General features: G+C 49.5%; 1 protein-coding gene across 1 annotated transcript in view; it reads left to right on the forward strand.

The window, feature by feature from the left end:
• Positions 1–19,162, forward strand: part of LOC143774712 (uncharacterized) — a 689,954-nt gene that overhangs the window by 200,514 nt on the left and 470,278 nt on the right. The window lies entirely within an intron of this gene.

Consider the following 19,162-nt stretch of genomic DNA (forward strand, 5'->3'; position numbering starts at 1 on the left):
CCAACAGTCCCTCCTCTGTTATTGGGGTTCAGTAACGTCAGCTGTTCCCCTGCTGTGTGTGTGGCAATCCCTCCTACCTCCTCCACCTCCTCCTCCTCCACCTGTCCCTGGGCTCCAACACCGCCAGTTGCCGTCCAGAAGTGCTGTACGCACAGAGCCAAACACCTCGCCAATGTGTTAGTGGGGTTCAGCACCGCCAGCTGTTCCCCTGCTGTGCAGCCGGCAACGTGTACTGCGACCGCCACGCAGGCACAACAAGTTAAATTTAAGGGAACCTGCCCCCCCCCCAGGCGTTTGTTACTGAAGGAGCCACCTTGTGCAGCAGTAATGATGCAAAGGGAAAAAGTGCCTCTTTTCGTGGTGCTCCTTGCACATGCTGATCCAAACACTTATGAAAAGTGCCCCCTCCTACCGTGATACCGTACAGTTGGTGGAACTTTCCTTTGTGATGTGACGCAGCACAGCCGTCATTCTTACCCCCTTGGAGCCGTGCGCCGCCTCCTCAGCGTTGTTTGAATCAGTCCCGGAGCCTGCGCTGTTAGGTTAGCCCTTGGCCATGCACACATTTTGCGCTGCCCGTCTTCTGACATCATTTGGTGTCAGGCTGGCTGCGCCTGTGCGGCCGCGCTGGCCGAGAGCCCGCCTCGTACTGTCTTCTGATTTAATCCCACTGGGGGCCTGAGATCCATGGACATGCGCAGTGCATATCTGAACCTCCACCTCTCACTCATCTCCCTATGGCTTCTTCAGACTGTTCGGTGTCAGCTGGTCCCTAATAGCATGCCACGGCCGTGAGACCGCACAGTCAGAAGAAGCCGTAGGGAGATGAGTGAGAGGTGGAGGTTCAGATATGCACTGCGCATGTCCATGGATCTCAGGCCCCCAGTGGGATTAAATCAGAAGACAGTACGAGGCGGGCTCTCGGCCAGCGCGGCCGCACAGGCGCAGCCAGCCTGACACCAAATGATGTCAGAAGACGGGCAGCGCAAAATGTGTGCATGGCCAAGGGCTAACCTAACAGCGCAGGCTCCGGGACTGATTCAAACAACGCTGAGGAGGCGGCGCACGGCGTCAAGGGGGTAAGAATGACGGCTGTGCTGCGTCACATCACAAAGGAAAGTTCCACCTACCGGACGGTATCACGGTAGGAGGGGACACTTTTTATAAGTGTTAGGTTCAGCATGTGTAAGGACCATAATTAAAAGAGCTAAGTTTACCTTTTCCAGCATTAGTGCTGTACACGATGGCTCTTTCAGCTACAAACGCCTGGGGGGGGGGGTTAAAGTTTCCCTTTCAACTTGCTCCAGTGCAGGCTTCGGCCTACACTCTGCTCCCTCTCCTCCTCCTGCTGACCCCGGGCTCTAACACTGCCAGTTGGGGCCCGGTACTGCTAGCTGCACAGAGAAAAACACCAGCCAATGTGTCAGTGGGGTCCAGCACCGCCAGCTGTTCCCCTGCTGTGTAGCCGGCAACGTGTCCTGCGACCGCCACGCAGGCACAACAGACCCAAAGCTGCCGCCAGTGCAGGCTTCGGCCTACACTCCCCTCCCCCTTGCTCCTCCTCCTGCTCCTCCTCCTGCTGACCCCGGGCTCTAACACCGCCAGTTGGGGCCCGGTACTGCTAGCTGCACAGAGGAAAACACCAGCCAATGTGTCAGTGGGGTTCAGCACCGCCAGCTGTTCCCCTGCTGTGCAGCCGGCATCGTGTCCTGCAAAAGCCACGCAGACACAAGAACTGAAATTGAAGGGAACCTGTCCCCCCTCCCCCAGGCGTTTGTACGTTTTTAAGGCCACCTTATACAGCGGTAATGCTGCATGTGTGCAAGGTGGCTCATAAACGTATTCTCCTCGCACATGTGGAACTGAAAACACGTCTAAAATGTGTCCTCTGTGTGACCATTTAACCGTCCCGGTGGTGTGACTTTCCTTTGTAATGACACGCTGCAACCCCCTTGGTAGCGCTGCCCGTCTTCTGGCATCATTGTTTGGCTGCCTGCGCCTCTGCGGCCGCCCTGACCCACACAACGCCCCTCGGTGTCTTATTTATTGGGACTGCGAGGGTGTGATTGATGGGCATGAGCAGTGCATATCTTCGCCTGTTGTCACTCATCTCCTTCCGCCTTCTTCAGACTGTGCGGCTTCATGGCCGTGGCATGCGATAAGGGATCAGCTGACGCCGCACAGTCTGAAGCGGGTGTAAGGACCCGAGTGTGAGAGGCGAACATATGTGCTGCGCCAGGCCATGAATCCCAGACCCGCAGTGTTTTAACAATGTTAAGACACTGCGGGGCTGGGATTCATGGTCATCGCGAACCGCACCGGCCGACATTACATGATGTCAGAAGATGGGCAGCGCTAACAGCGCTAGGCCAGGGGATAACACGACAGCGCAGACTCCTGTACAGCAAATAACAACGCTCAGGAGGCTGCACCCAGCACCAAGGTGGGATTCTTGACATCTGTGCTGCGTCTCATTACGAAGGGAACTCGCGCCTCCAACACAGTTTGACTGTATAAAGGGCTAAATGTTATACGTGTTTCATTCGGCGTGTGCAAGGAGAAAAATTAAAAGAGCAACCTTTAACTTGTGCGGCACTACTGCTGCATAAGCTGTGGCTCTTCTAGTTTGTAACCCCTGAGGGGGGGTTAAAGGTTACCTTTGAAATCGGTTCAATTAGGCTTCGGCCTACACTCTGCTCCACCGGCAGAGCCCGGGCTCCAACAACGCTAGTTGCTGTCCGGAAGTGCTGGCTGCACAGAGCCAAACACCTCGCCAATGTGTCAGTGGGGTCCAGCACCGCCAGCTGTTCCCCTGCTGTGTAGCCGGCAACGTGTCCTGCGACCGCCACGCAGGCACAACAGACCCAAAGCTGCCGCCAGTGCAGGCTTCGGCCTACACTCCCCTCCCCCTTGCTCCTCCTCCTGCTCCTCCTCCTGCTGACCCCGGGCTCTAACACCGCCAGTTGGGGCCCGGTACTGCTAGCTGCACAGAGGAAAACACCAGCCAATGTGTCAGTGGGGTTCAGCACCGCCAGCTGTTCCCCTGCTGTGCAGCCGGCATCGTGTCCTGCAAAAGCCACGCAGACACAAGAACTGAAATTGAAGGGAACCTGTCCCCCCTCCCCCAGGCGTTTGTACGTTTTTAAGGCCACCTTGTACAGCGGTAATGCTGCATGTGTGCAAGGTGGCTCATAAACGTATTCTCCTCGCACATGTGGAACTGAAAACACGTCTAAAATGTGTCCTCTGTGTGACCATTTAACCGTCCCGGTGGTGTGACTTTCCTTTGTAATGACACGCTGCAACCCCCTTGGTAGCGCTGCCCGTCTTCTGGCATCATTGTTTGGCTGCCTGCGCCTCTGCGGCCGCCCTGACCCACACAACGCCCCTCGGTGTCTTATTTATTGGGACTGCGAGGGTGTGATTGATGGGCATGAGCAGTGCATATCTTCGCCTGTTGTCACTCATCTCCTTCCGCCTTCTTCAGACTGTGCGGCTTCATGGCCGTGGCATGCGATAAGGGATCAGCTGACGCCGCACAGTCTGAAGCGGGTGTAAGGACCCGAGTGTGAGAGGCGAACATATGTGCTGCGCCAGGCCATGAATCCCAGACCCGCAGTGTTTTAACAATGTTAAGACACTGCGGGGCTGGGATTCATGGTCATCGCGAACCGCACCGGCCGACATTACATGATGTCAGAAGATGGGCAGCGCTAACAGCGCTAGGCCAGGGGATAACACGACAGCGCAGACTCCTGTACAGCAAATAACAACGCTCAGGAGGCTGCACCCAGCACCAAGGTGGGATTCTTGACATCTGTGCTGCGTCTCATTACGAAGGGAACTCGCGCCTCCAACACAGTTTGACTGTATAAAGGGCTAAATGTTATACGTGTTTCATTCGGCGTGTGCAAGGAGAAAAATTAAAAGAGCAACCTTTGACTTGTGCGGCACTACTGCTGCATAAGCTGTGGCTCTTCTAGTTTGTAACCCCTGAGGGGTGGTTAAAGGTTACCTTTGAAATCGGTTCAATTAGGCTTCGGCCTACACTCTGCTCCACCGGCAGAGCCCGGGCTCCAACAACGCTAGTTGCTGTCCGGAAGTGCTGGCTGCACAGAGCCAAACACCTCGCCAATGTGTCAGTGGGGTTCAGCACCGCCAGCTGTTCCCCTGCTGTGCAGCCGGCAACGTGTCCTGCGACCGCCACGCAGGCACAACAGACCCAAAGCTGCCGCCAGTGCAGGCTTCGGCCTACACTCTGCTCCCTCTCCTCCTCCTGCTGACCCCGGGCTCTAACACCGCCAGTTGGGGCCCGGTACTGCTAGCTGCACAGAGAAAAACACCAGCCAATGTGTCAGTGGGGTCCAGCACCGCCAGCTGTTCCCCTGCTGTGTAGCCGGCAACGTGTCCCGCGACCGCCACGCAGGCACAACAGACCCAAAGCTGCCGCCAGTGCAGGCTTCGGCCTACACTCCCCTCCCCCTTGCTCCTCCTCCTGCTGACCCCGGGCTCTAACACCGCCAGTTGGGGCCCGGTACTGCTAGCTGCACAGAGAAAAACACCAGCCAATGTGTCAGTGGGGTTCAGCACCGCCAGCTGTTCCCCTGCTGTGCAGCCGGCATCGTGTCCTGCAAAAGCCACGCAGACACAAGAACTGAAATTGAAGGGAACCTGTCCCCCCTCCCCCAGGCGTTTGTACGTTTTTAAGGCCACCTTGTACAGCGGTAATGCTGCATGTGTGCAAGGTGGCTCATAAACGTATTCTCCTCGCACATGTGGAACTGAAAACACGTCTAAAATGTGTCCTCTGTGTGACCATTTAACCGTCCCGGTGGTGTGACTTTCCTTTGTAATGACACGCTGCAACCCCCTTGGTAGCGCTGCCCGTCTTCTGGCATCATTGTTTGGCTGCCTGCGCCTCTGCGGCCGCCCTGACCCACACAACGCCCCTCGGTGTCTTATTTCTTGGGACTGCGAGGGTGTGATTGATGGGCATGAGCGGTGCATATCTTCGCCTGTTGTCACTCATCTCCTTCCGCCTTCTTCAGACTGTGCGGCTTCATGGCCGCGGCATGCGATAAGGGATCAGCTGACGCCGCACAGTCTGAAGTGGGTGTAAGGACCCGAGTGCGAGAGGCGAACATATGTGCTGCGCCAGGCCATGAATCCCAGACCCGCAGTGTTTTAACAATGTTAAGACACTGCGGGGCTGGGATTCATGGTCATCGCGAACCGCACCGGCCGACATTAAATGAGGTCAGAAGATGGGCAGCGCTAACAGCGCTAGGCCGGGGGATAACACGACAGCGCAGACTCCTGTACAGCAAATAACAACGCTCAGGAGGCTGCACCCAGCACCAAGGTGGGATTCTTGACATCTGTGCTGCGTCTCATTACAAAGGGAACTCGCGCCTCCAACACAGTTTGACTGTATAAAGGGCTAAATGTTATACGTGTTTCATTCGGCGTGTGCAAGGAGCAAAATTAAAAGAGCAACCTTTGACTTGTGCGGCACTACTGCTGCATAAGCTGTGGCTCTTCTAGTTTGTAACCCCTGAGGGGGGGTTAAAGGTTACCTTTGAAATCGGTTGAATTAGGCTTCGGCCTACACTCTGCTCCACCGGCAGAGCCCGGGCTCCAACAACGCTAGTTTCTGTCTGGAAGTGCTGGCTGCACAGAGCCAAACACCTCGCCAATGTGTCAGTGGGGTTCAGCACCGCCAGCTGTTCCCCTGCTGTGTAGCCGGCAACGTGTCCTGCGACCGCCACGCAGGCACAACAGACCCAAAGCTGCCGCCAGTGCAGGCTTCGGCCTACACTCCTCTCCCCCTTGTTCCTCCTCCTGCTCCTCCTCCTGCTGACCCCGGGCTCTAACACCGCCAGTTGGGGCCCGGTACTGCTAGCTGCACCGAGAAAAACACCAGCCAATGTGTCAGTGGGGTTCAGCACCGCCAGCTGTTCCCCTGCTGTGCAGCCGGCATCGTGTCCTGCAAAAGCCACGCAGACACTTGCTCTTGTACCTTCTGCTCCCCATCCTGGTTCCAGTACCGTCAGCTGGTTCTGGGCAGAGCCTTTGGCTTAGGTGCCTCCCTCTGGGTATCCGAGTTCCACCAACGTCAGGTGGTCCTTGGTAGTGCTTTCAGGCACGGGTACCTCCTGCTTAGTAACCGGGTTCCAGTAACGTCAGCTGGTCCTCGGTAGTTCCATTGGCTCTTGGACCTTCGGCTACCCATCCGGGTTCCAGCACCGTCAGCTGGTTCTCGGCAGTGTCTTTTGCTCTTGTACCTTCTGCTCCCCATCCTGGTTCCAGTACCGTCAGCTGGTTCCGGGCAGAGCCTTTGGCTTAGGTGCCTCCCTCTGGGTATCCGAGTTCCACCAACGTCAGGTGGTCCTTGGTAGTGCTTTCAGGCACGGGTACCTCCTGCTTAGTAACCGGGTTCCAGTAACGTCAGCTGGTCCTCGGTAGTTCCATTGGCTCTTGGACCTTCGGGTAGCCATCCGAGTTCCAGTTCCATCAGCTGGTTCTCGGCATTTTCTCAGCCTTCTTGTACCTTCTGCTACATTTCCAAGTTCAAGAGACTAAACACGATGACCCGGAAGACCATCCCTAAGATGACGACGACACCAGAGACGACAACCACCGTGATGACGACGACCCTGGAGACGATGACCCTGAAGACCACCCCGATGACGACGACCCAGGAGACGACGACCCTGGAGACGACGACAACCTGGAAGACCGAGAAGCAGAAGAACAAGAGGCTGCAGAACAAAGAGCAGAAGAACATTAAGCATAACACTAAATATCAGAGCAAAAAATATTATCTAAATTATAAGCAGAAGAAGACTAAGCAGTGTATGGGGGTGAGTCCGTTCCTCCTCGTGGTGCCCCTGGATAAAGCCTGATGCTGCAGGCCAAACTGAACGCGGACAAATGTAACTCTTTTGTGACAGGCAGAACGGAAGGTGTAATCTTCAAACTTTTATAGATAACAACTACGGGAATGCCTGTCACAAATAAGAATATGATGAAGAAGTAGAAAATGATGAAGATAATAGTAAAATAAAAAGAATATGAACAATGTAACCAAAAAAAATAATAGGTAGAAGATGAAGAAGAAGATGAATAAGGTGAAGAAGTTGATGTCAAAGAAGCTGATGATGAGGATAATGAAGAAGAAAGTGTGGGAGAAGTAAAAAAGAAGGTGAAGGGCGTGGAAGTAGTGAAACATCAATATCTGACAAAATAAAAAAAAAATTAACATAGTCAAAATCTTTCTAACGCCGAACGTCATAAAAAAACCCAAAATCCTGCTATTCTATTACATTGGGCTAAACCTCTGTGCCTTTAATGTCTCCGCCACGTCCCCCAATACATCCTACATTATTCTTAGTTGTTTTCCTTCATGTAGAATGAACCTACAAGTTTATAAAGGGTTTATTTTAATTCCGATATTTTCGTCCCATTGACTTGCATTGGGATCGGGTATCGGTATCGGATTAGATCCGATATTTTGACGGTATCGGCCGATACTTTCCTATACCGATACTTTCTGATATCGGAAAGTATCGCTCAACACTACTAGTCACACTTACCGCCATCCACACTTACGCTCAGGTCACACTCAGCTCGCTCACACTCGCTATGCTGAAGGTTTATAGATTTTTTTTTTCTCTATTTCCCTTCAACAACAAGCCACCTTGCTGTTCAAATGCACTTCCAAAAAGATCACATACAACAGCATCACTGTTGTCGCCTGCATCTTAAAAACATCTCCAGAATCCAACCTTTTCTCACCATTGAAACTGCTAAGACTCTTACTGTCGCTCTTATTCATTCTCGTCTGGGCTGCTGCAACTCCCTTCTGATTGGTCTCCCTCTTACCAAACTTTCTCCTCGCCAATCCATCTTGAATGCAGCAGCCAGAGTCATATTTCTGTCCAGCCACTTCACCGATGCCTCCATCTTGTGCCAGTCATTACACTGTCTACCCATTCGCTACAGGGTCCAGTATAAACTCATCTCTCTCACCCTCAAAGCTCTCCACAGTTCTGCACCGCCTTATATCTCCTCTCTCATCTCTGTCTATCACCCTACATGTGCCCCCCGTTCTACAAATGACCTAAGACTAACATCCTCCGTAATTCGAAACTCGCACCTCCGTCTCCAAGATTTCTCTCGTGCTGCGCCAGCTCTCTGGAATGCACTTCCCAAGATGATCAGACTGATACCTAGCCCTGACCTATTCAAGCGCGATTTGAAAACTCATCTCTTCAAACAAGCCTACCACATCAACTACTCAGTAAACTAACTTTGCCCTGTTCCCTCCTTCGAAATATTATTCTGAATCTGCACCCTACTATTCATCTGTCTACACACCCTCCATACACATGATAACAGCACTTGATACTTGACTATTGCACTTAAACACACGGGCTGATGACCGGATCATGCAGCTTTATATGAAAATCCCTATTTATTATAATTGCCAGACCTGAAATAACAAGCACTTTTCACCTATTGTGTCCCCCCTCCATTTCCTTGTAGATTGTAAGCTTGCGAGCAGGGACCTCACCCCTAATGTCACTGTTAAAATGGTCTTAATTTGTACTGAAATTATTGTCTGTACATGTCATAGCTTAATTGTAAAGTGCTGCGGAATATGTTGGCGCTATATCAATAAAAATTATTATTATTAATGTTGCTGGGTTTTTGCCTGTCACTGATCACTGTGACTTTGCCTGGGTCTGGTGTCACACCTTTGGTGCTTACTCATGGCCCAGGTACTGTATTTTGGGATTTAACAGGTGGCACTTGGACGGCTTCACTTCGAGGCCATAATTGGACAAGGCTTCAAACACATCGGCCAGGTGCTTCAAATGGTTTTCATAAGTGTTGGAGAAGACAATGACATCATTCAGATACAACAAAATGGTTTCAAAGTTCTTGTGTCTGAGGCTCCACTCCATCATCCTCTGGAACGTCCCTGGTGTGGTGCAAAGTCCGATCGGCATGTAGTTGAATTCGGAAAGGCCTATCGGTGTCGTGAAGGCGGTCTTCTCTTTATCATGCCTCTGCCATGGGAACCTGCCAATACCCACTAGTGAGATCTAAGGTGGAGAAATAGCAGATTTTAAAGCAGCTAATGAATCTTCAATTCTGAGTAACAGGTAGGCATCCTTGTATGTAATGTGGTTTTTATGCCTGTAGTCAACACACATCCTCATTGTACCATCCTTCTTTCTAGTGAGGACTAACAGAGCTGCCCAGGGGCTACAACTGTCTCTGTTTACCCCAGCCTCCTTCATCTCTCATAACATACCCTTGGCACATTGATAGTGTGCTGGAGGTACAGGCCGGTACCTCTCTTTAATGGGCGGATGATCTCCAGTGGGGATATGATGCTGAACCCCTTTTACCTTCCCGAAATCTATTGGGTGCTGCTGAATACCAGCTTGTACTTATGGACCACCCGATAAGCCTCACATTTGTGGTGTGAAGGGGTATAGTCAGTGCCCACATGTAACTTCTGGCACTAATCTTCCAACTGTCCTGCAGAGCCATTGTCCTCCGCCTGGTTGGACGGGACCAAGGGTTCTGTTGCTTGTATTGCATTATCATTAACAGTGATCAGTTTAGCAAGTGTGGCATATCTGGGTAAGGGGACCTCTTTCTCTCCACAGGTAAGGACACGTACTGGTACCCTCCCCTTGTGGAAATCAACCACCCCTCTGGCTGTCAGGATGGTGGGACTACTATTTGAATACACAGGTTCTAACAGGGCCTGGTAGTCTTTACCACTTATGCCTATTGCTGCCCGACACCAAATTAACATTTCACTCCTTGGGGGGTATTGCAATGGGGATCAGATCACTCACTGTGATGCTGCCAACTTCTCCACCAAACAGCCAAACAGTTCTACCTGTTGACTCTGCATCAGGGCTCTGATCTCTTTTTACAGGACACGCCGCTCACTGGAACAAGCAGTTTCGGCCACCTGCCTGCTGTAACAAGACAATAACCTTGGCAAGACAGTTTTCTATTAGATTAGTACCTGAGGTCATCATTGGGTTACATTCTCACCGGTCAATATCTACAATCACCAGGCCTTGGGTTTTCATTTCTACCCGTCCCACCTTAGTGGTCACCTCCTTGTACCCCACCTGTGGCAAAGGCTGACTATTACTTGCTACTATTGTCAGGTCATTATCTGGGTCACAGGTAATATCAGAGTCAGCCCATGGGGAGGATCGGGCATCCTCCAAAGTACTTGGCTCCCCTGCTTTGTTGGCCTCCTTGTCATCTTACTCCTAGGAGTTGGCCCTCTGCCCCAGGGGTCACTCGTTTAAATTGTAGAACCTTGCAATGTGTCCAGCCTGGTTGCAGCGGTGACAAATGGGTCGTCCGTCTTGATGATAGCGGTCATTGTCTCTTCATCTGATTGGTGGGATCCTCTTCTGTCTTCGCCAGGGGACATCATCTGGACTGGGAGCCAGCTGGATTTTCTCCTTTGTGGATTCCTGAAGGGACTGCATGGTTCTGGCTAGTGCAGCTATGCTTTTAGTCCGTTCCTGAACCTGGAGATGCAACCCTGCAGAGGGGTTGTCATCCAGGGTCTGCACGTTGGCCTCAATGGGGGCCTGATGAAAGGATGCCACCTCCAGGTGGTACATAATCACTGGACGCTTAGGTGGTGCTGTGCGGCTAGGATGTGGTTCATGTAACACCCAGAGGGCCCTGACTTTGAAGTGTATAACGTCAAGGTCTGGGTTTTGCAAGGCCAGGATGCGCAACTGTGTCCTGTGGATACCGGACAGGAGTCCCTCTATAAACTGCTCCTTTAATAATTTGTCCTGCTTACTGGCCCATAGTGCCTCCTGGAGATTAAGGGCATAGTCCTGTATGCTTTCCTGTGCACTTTGTTTGCACCCAGAAAACCTCATCTTGATTTTGGCAGCTTTGCGGGTGTCAAAAGAGGTTTTCAGTTGGCTAATATCTGCTCCACAGTTCCGTTTTTAATATCCAGCCAGGATTTTATGCTTTGTGCTGCTCCAATTAATTGACCAGTTAGAATGTTGACCTTTTGATGTTCCATTAGGGAATATACTTCAAATAGGCTTCAGAGCCTCTCTTTAAAGTCACTCAGCGTGTGGGACTCCCCTGAATATTGTGGCAGCCAGGCCACTCCTGGTGAATAGGGCATGGATAGCGGCATTATGGAAGCTGTAGCTGCTTCGGGGTCTGGCCGGTTAACAGGGGCTGTGGCTACCGTGGGGCCTTGTGGTATCATGAGGCCTGCGGCTGTGACTGCTTCGGGGCCTGCTGGCATCGCGGGGGCTGTGGCTGCACCCGCTGCTGGATCTCCTCCCCGGTCAGACATATCCCTTTCCCTGTGCTAACCTCAAACAGGCCTGACATCTCCTCCCGGTTTTCCATCCAGGGCTTCCGGCTACTTCACTGGCGAACCTCTCTGCATGGAGCATTGCTTCCTTTTTGTGCTCTTTTTCCAGGCTCCACCCACGAAGGTATGCCTCATTCTTCCCCTCGCGATCCATGCAGCGCGGCAATGTCCGCTTCTACACAATTTAGTGCAGTCTATGGCACACAGTACCTGGCGATGCAAGGGCACAAATCATGTTCGTGAAGTCAAGTTGATGTGCCCGACAGGGCCTAGGGGTACTCTGTACCGAGTCCAGTCATCACTAAATGGGTGGTCACGGTGGCAGCAACCCAGTCCATGGCCCTGAGAGTCCAAATTAAAGGGATGGTCTTTAAAGGGGTTATTGAAATTAGAATATTTGTGACGCCACCTGTGGTATTCAGTCAGGGGTGACTGATGTTGCTTAAAGGGGTCCTCTGGGGAGTAATGACACTGCAGCATGGATGGTATGGCTTCCCACAGGTGAAACTGGGACTACACGTCTCGCAGTGAGTTTGGAAAAGATAGTGTTGTGTCAGAAATAATCAGAGGACACAAGGTTGCAGTCTCTTTACCTGTTTTACTGGTGGTTTACTGCCACAGTCCAGGGTAACAGCAACAGGTGACGGTGGAGTCCAGGCAGCCTGGAAACGAGTTGGATTCCCCTTGTCAGGTCAGATTGGGAGCCTTCCACTACGTGCTGTATAATAGTCCCTCTCTGCCTATTGCTTCTTTCAAGGTCCTCTCTCACTCTCTGTCCTGAGACCATTCCTGCATGGTAGGCAACGCAAGCTGTTTTATAGGGTCTCTATCCAAGGTGACTCCAGGCTCTGTATGTTCCTGTACTTCAGGGTATAGATGTGAAAAAGTTACTTTCAATCTCCTGCCCTTCGATTTCTGCTGTGGGGCATAAAGTTCCACAAAGCCTCAGACTCCCAGTGTCCGGTATCTGCGCTTCAGCGTGGAGGGAGCCCAGTCGCAGCTCCCCTCCAGCTCCTCACTTCTCCTCTGCTCCTTCACTGTCTCAAACAATCTAACTCCTCCTCCAAGTCATAATATATATCTAGGGAAGCTTCCCTGAAGCCAGGTCAAGAGCTTCCCCTTCTGGCCTGGAGTCAGAATATGTTGCATGTACAGGTTACCAGTCAAAGGGATCCTCCTCGTTTCCAGGCATGGCATCACCCTCCCAGAGAGGCAGTACCACTGCGGTACCTGAACTCCTGGGGTGCAACAATTGCATCAGAATTGTCTGTGTCTTCCGCTTGTTCCTACCTATCTCCTCTCTACAGAAGCATCATAACACCAACTTTCATCTCTTATATCTCTAATTATTTATGTGACTGGCATCTTTATTTCTATCTATTCTCTGTGTTTATATGTATTCTTTTTATTTTATACTAGCTGAAGAGCCCGGCGTTGCCTGGGCATAGTAAATATCCGTGGTTAGTTATAGCACCTCACTTCTCTTATTTTCCCATCACGCCTCTCATTTTCCCCATCACATCTTTCATTTTCCCCCTCACATCTCTCATTTTCTCCCTCACACCTCTCATTCCCCCCTAACACTTGTCATTTCGACCTCACATCTGTCATTTTCCGATCACTCCACTATTTTCCCTCACTCCTCTAATTTTGCACTCACACCTTTTCATTTTCACCTCACACCTCTCATTTTCACCTCAGTATATACATGTTTGTCATCTCCCTTATATACAGTATACACCTGTATGTCATCTCCTGTATATAGTATATACCTGTATGTCATCTCCCCTGTATATAGTATATACCTGCTGTGTGTCAGGTCCCCTGTATATAGTATATACCTGTATGTCATCTCCTATATATAGTATATACCTGTATGTAATCTCCTCCTGTATATAGTATATACCTGTGTGTCATCTCACCTATATATAGTATATACCTGTGTGTCATCTCCTCCTGTATATAGTATATACCTGTATGTCATCTCCTGCTGTATGTAGTATGTACCTGTATGTCATCTCCTCCTCTATATAGTATATACCTGTGTGTCATCTCTCCTGTATACAGTATATATCTGTGTGTCATCTCCTCCTGTATATAGTATATACCTGTGTGTCATCTCCCCTGTAAATAGTATATACTGTACCTGTGTGTCATCTCCTCCTGTATATAGTATATATCTGTATGTCATCTCCTCCTGTATTAGACCTCGTTCACACGTTATTTGGTCAGTATTTTTACCTCAGTATTTGTAAGCTAAATTGGCAGCCTGATAAATCCCCAGCCAACAGTAAGCCCACTCCCTGGCAGTCTATATTAGCTCACACATACACATAACAGACAGGTCATGTGACTGACAGCTGCCGGATTCCTATATGGTACATTTGTTGCTCTTGTAGTTTTTCTGCTTATTAATCAGATTTTTATTTTTGAAGGATAATACCAGACTTGTGTGTGTTTTAGGGCGAGTTTCGTGTGTCAAGTTGTGTGTGTTGAGTTGCGTGTGGCGACATGCATGTAGCGACTTTTGTGAGATGAGTTTTGTGTGGTGACATGCGTGTAGCAACTTTTTGTGTGTCGAGTTGCATGTGACAGGTTAGTGTAGCAAGTTGTGTGCAGCAAGTTTTGCGCATGGAGAGTTTTGCGCGTGGCAAGTTTTATGTGTGGTGCCTTTTGAGTATGTGCAAGTTTTGTGTGAGGCAACTTTTGCATGTGTTGCAACTTTTGTGCATGTGGCATTTTTTCCGCGTGTGCAAGTTTTGCGTGTGGCGAGTTTTCCATGAGGTGAGTTTTGCACGTGTGGCGAGTTTTGCATGTGGAGAGTTTTGCGCATGGCGAGTTTTGAGCGGCGACTTTTGTGTTTCGACTTTTATGTGGCGAGGTTGGTGTATGTGTGGTGAAATGTGCGCTGAGGGTGGTATATGTGTTCGAGCACGTGGTAGTGTGTGGCGCATTTTGTGTGTGTGTTCATATCCCCGTGGTGGTGTGGTGATTATCCCATGTCGAGGCCCCACCTTAGCAACTGTACAGTATATACTCTTTGGCGCCATCGCTCTCATTCTTTAAGTCCCCCTTGTTCACATCTGGCAGCTGTTAATTTGCCTCCAACACTTTTCCTTTCATTTTTTCCCCATTATGTAGATAGGGGCAAAATTGTTTGGTGAATTGGAAAGCGCGGGGTTAAAATTTCACCTCACAACATAGCTTTGACGCTCTCGGGTCCAGACGTGTGACTGTGCAAAATTTTGTGCCTGTAGCTGCGACGCCTCCAACACTTTTCCTTTCACTTTTTCCCCATTATGTAGATAGGGGCAAAATTGTTTGGTCAATTGGAAAGTGCGGGGTTAAAATTTCACCTCACAACATAGCCTATGACGCTCTCGGGGTCCAGACGTGTGACTGTGCAAAATTTTGTGGCTGTAGCTGCGACGGTTCAGATGCCAATCCCGGACATACACACACACACACACACACACACACATACACACATTCACACATTCAGCTTTATATATTAGATTGTCGGGTCACATTGTGATTTTACTGTACGTGATTGATGAAATGTTGGGTTTTCAAGGAGACGGTGTTAGGTGTCGAGTTTCCGCTGCTGCACAGGGGGAATCTCGAACCATGCCCACTGCTGTTTCCCATTCTCCTCCAGCCGCAGTGGAGCCTGCTCAGCGGAGATGTCGGTCCTAGCATCTGGCTCAACCTGATACTGTGCAAATGGTTACTGCTGCCTTTCCAGGCTTTGCCTCTGTAGCCAGCACTGATCAGCAGCGAGCAGGTCTTTCTGGGACTAAGTCCTGTTTTTCCCATATTGAGCATACCCATGGAGGACCTTTCATTGGAGGTCGGGGGTATCACGCTCAGGTCCTGTAGCAGCTCCTATTGGTCCACTAGGAAGGTCCTGAAGAGCTGCAACTATAAAAGGTTCGCATGGCCGCACTGCCATGCGCTAGTATCAATTGTGTTTGGCTTATGCCAGTGGATACTCTACCACTCAGTATATATGTGGTGTGAGGCTGTTTAGCTTTGGGGCTGTACATTCAGGCAGGCAGCTAGCATCAGTGGGGGCAATTAGCCTTGGCTTAGCATCTGGTTCCTTCATGTGTGCGGTTAGCACAGAAGAGCTCAAGAGCAAGCACAACCCTTAGTTAGGATAATAGTTTCAGTGTACAGTGCGACTCTGTGAGGCAACAGAGCTCACTTCCATTTCACACGGGGTGAAGTTTAACCCACGTGTGAGCTCAGTGCCCATCCACCATTACTTTGCAGCAGGTTTCTCTGCACGGTGGACCTCGGGTTGCGAACGCACCTTGTGTCTATCTCTCTATTAGGCCGGGGTCACACTAGACCGTAATACGGACGAGTGCTATGCGATAAAAAATCGCATAGCACTCGGCCCAATGTTAATCTATGGTTCAGCTCCCATCATCCGATATTTTCTCCACCGTATTTCGGATCCGAGGGAACTCGCAGCAGGCTGCGATTGTCAGCGTATCTCGGCCGAGACTTGCCAATGAAAGTCTATGGGTGCGAGAAAAAATCGGATTACACACGGACCATGCGTGTGCATTGCGAGAAATACGCAGCGCTGCTCTATAGAAAAGCCTGTAATTCAATTGCCGGCTTTGCATTTCTCCTGCACAAACCCGACAGGATATGAGACATGGTTTACATACAGTAAACCATCTCATATCCCCCTTTTTTTTGCATATTCCACACTACTAATGTTAGTAGTGTGTATGTGCAAAATTTCAGCACTGTAGCTGCTAAAATAAAGGGTTAAATGGCGGAAAAAATTGGCGTGGGCTCCCGCGCAATTTTCTCCGCCAGAATGGTAAAGCCAGTGACTGAGGGCAGATATTAATAGCCAGGAGAGGGTCCATGGTTATTGGCCCCCCCGTGGCTAAAAACATCTGCCCCCAGCCACCCCAGAAAAGGCACATCTGGAAGATGCGCCTATTCTGGCACTTGGCCACTCTCTTCCCACTCCCTGTAGCGGTGGGCTATGGGGTAATGAAGGGTTAATGCCACCTTGCTATTGGAAGGTGACATTAAGCCAGATTAATAATGGAGAGGCGTCAATTATGACACCTATCCATTATTAATCCAATTGTTGGAAAGGGTTAAAAAACAGACACACACATGATTTAAAAGTATTTTAATGCAATAAACACAGCGGTTGTTTTAATAATTTATTGCTCTCTCATTCCATTTTCAGACCCTCGCTTGGCAAAACAATAAACACACAAGATACATACCCTCTCTGATGAACTGTCACGTCCCACGAAGTAATCCATCTGAAGGGGTTAACTAATATTACAGGCAGAGCTGCGATAATCCACTCGCTCGTGCCTGTAATCCCCGGGTGCTGAAAGGAAAGCAGTGATCTATACTTACATTCAGTCGCGGTGATGCGCCCCTGCTGGATGTTCTCATGAACTGCAGCCTGGGAACTTTTTCCCACGCTCCAGGTCATATGAGGACATCCACCAGGGGGCGCATCACCGCGACTGAATGTAAGTATAGATCACTGCTTTCCTTTCAGCACCCGGGGATTACAGGCACGAGCGAGTGGATTATCGCAGCTCTGCCTGTAATATTAGTTAACCCCTTCAGATGGATTACTTCGTGGGACGTGACAGTTCATCAGAGAGGGTATGTATCTTGTGTGTTTATTGTTTTGCCAAGCGAGGGTCTGAAAATGGAATGAGAGAGCAATAAATTATTAAAACAACCGCTGTGTTTATTGCATTAAAATACTTTTAAATCATGTGTGTGTCTGTTTTTTAACCCTTTCCAACAATTGGATTAATAATGGATAGGTGTCATAATTGACGCCTCTCCATTATTAATCTGGCTTAATGTCACCTTCCAATAGCAAGGTGGCATTAACCCTTCATTACCCCATAGCCCACCGCTACAGGGAGTGGGAAGAGAGTGGCCAAGTGCCAGAATAGGCGCATCTTCCAGATGTGCCTTTTCTGGGGTGGCTGGGGGCAGATGTTTTTAGCCACGGGGGGGCCAATAACCATGGACCCTCTCCTGGCTATTAATATCTGCCCTCAGTCACTGGCTTTACCATTCTGGCGGAGAAAATTGCGCGGGAGCCCACGCCAATTTTTTCCGCCATTTAACCCTTTATTTTAGCAGCTACAGTGCTGAAATTTTGCACATACACACTACTAACATTAGTAGTGTGGAATATGCAAAAAAAAGGGGATATGAGATGGTTTACTGTATGAAAACCATGTCTCATATCCTGTCGGGTTTGTGCAGGAGAAATGCAATGCAGGCAATTGAATTACCGGCTTTTCACAGATATCGCGCTGAATAAAATATAAATACAGAATATATATATATGTGTCTCAATGACATATATATATATATATATATATATATATATATATATATATATATATATATATATATATATATACTGTATATATGTTTTCCCAAACATTTGAGCACATAAATCCATTAGATGTCGGTTTTGCAAGCTTGCGAGTAAATCTCGGCATACGGATGCCATACGGATGTCACACGGATGTCACACGGATCATTTGATGCGAGGAAATCGCATCCTCGCACTGCACACGGATCACTGTTTTTGAAACATTTGTGCGATTCTCGGCCGTGAAAAACGGACCGTTTTTTTATACGTTAAGTGTGTCCCCGGCCTTACTCTGTGCATTCCGCTAGCCCTCCCCGACGGGTGTGTAAAAATCAAACGGCATTAGCATGGTCCGTACGCCGTACAATTTTTTTTTGACTTGACATTGACTTGAATTGGTGAGTTTTGTCTGAGATAAGAGGACAATTGCAACATGCTGTGATGTTTTTTCTCAGTCCGAGCTGAGAAAAATATTGCAGATTGAGGAGAGACACGTAGAATAACATTGGTCAGAGTGTAATTCGATTTTTTTTGCAGATTGCATTTGTCCATTTTCTTGCTGTAAGAGTATGAGACAATAAGGTTCAAAGCTGATAGCACTATCACTGATATCCCTTTATTGAACTCTGTCAAGCTTGCATTAGTCCTGTTTGAGCGGAGAGGTCTGGGCATGTCTGTTGGAATATTTTCAAAATATAATGCACTAATATTATTAGTGAATAGGCTTTGCATGTACAGTATAACTTAAAATCTAGATGTGTCAGGCAAATTCAGAGTTTATATTTGGAATCGACGAGTTCAATTTAGTATAAATCACTGTAAAAATAGATATAGAAAATACACCGGCGCTCCAGAGGAGGTTTCGGCGAAGAGATAAGAAGGGAGCTGCTGGTGCCTAGACGGCTACTGTGCCAAGCCTGTCGTATATATGGAAAGAACGAAATATATCAGAAATTAGGTCACCGCGCTACCCTGCATCTAAATAATGGGCTAAATCATACTGAAGCAATGAATAGTCATACAGAGAGAATAGAATAAGCACTTACGGTGAAGTTGTAATGCCGGTGCTAAGTCGATAGGAGCGTTGTGGCGTGGTGGAGTGCTGGATAAAGTGAGGCAGCTGCTCCTCCGTATATCATAAAATGAAAGTCCGATCGGCGGCGTGAAGTGGCAGGGCTGCGGGGAGCGTCCTCCCCTGTTGGCGCCTTAGCCACCACGCGCGCCGGAAAATAGAACAAGCGGCGTCCCAGGCAGGAGCGCCGCTAAGCTGCAGCGGGGAGTAGGGGGGCGTGGTCTGGGTGACATCACACGGGGCTGCGAGAAATGAGCAGAAGACGGATGCCTAGCAGGGCCTCTTTTGCCCT

This window comes from Ranitomeya variabilis, chromosome 5 (assembly GCF_051348905.1).
Source record: "Ranitomeya variabilis isolate aRanVar5 chromosome 5, aRanVar5.hap1, whole genome shotgun sequence".
NCBI lineage: Eukaryota > Metazoa > Chordata > Amphibia > Anura > Dendrobatidae > Ranitomeya > Ranitomeya variabilis.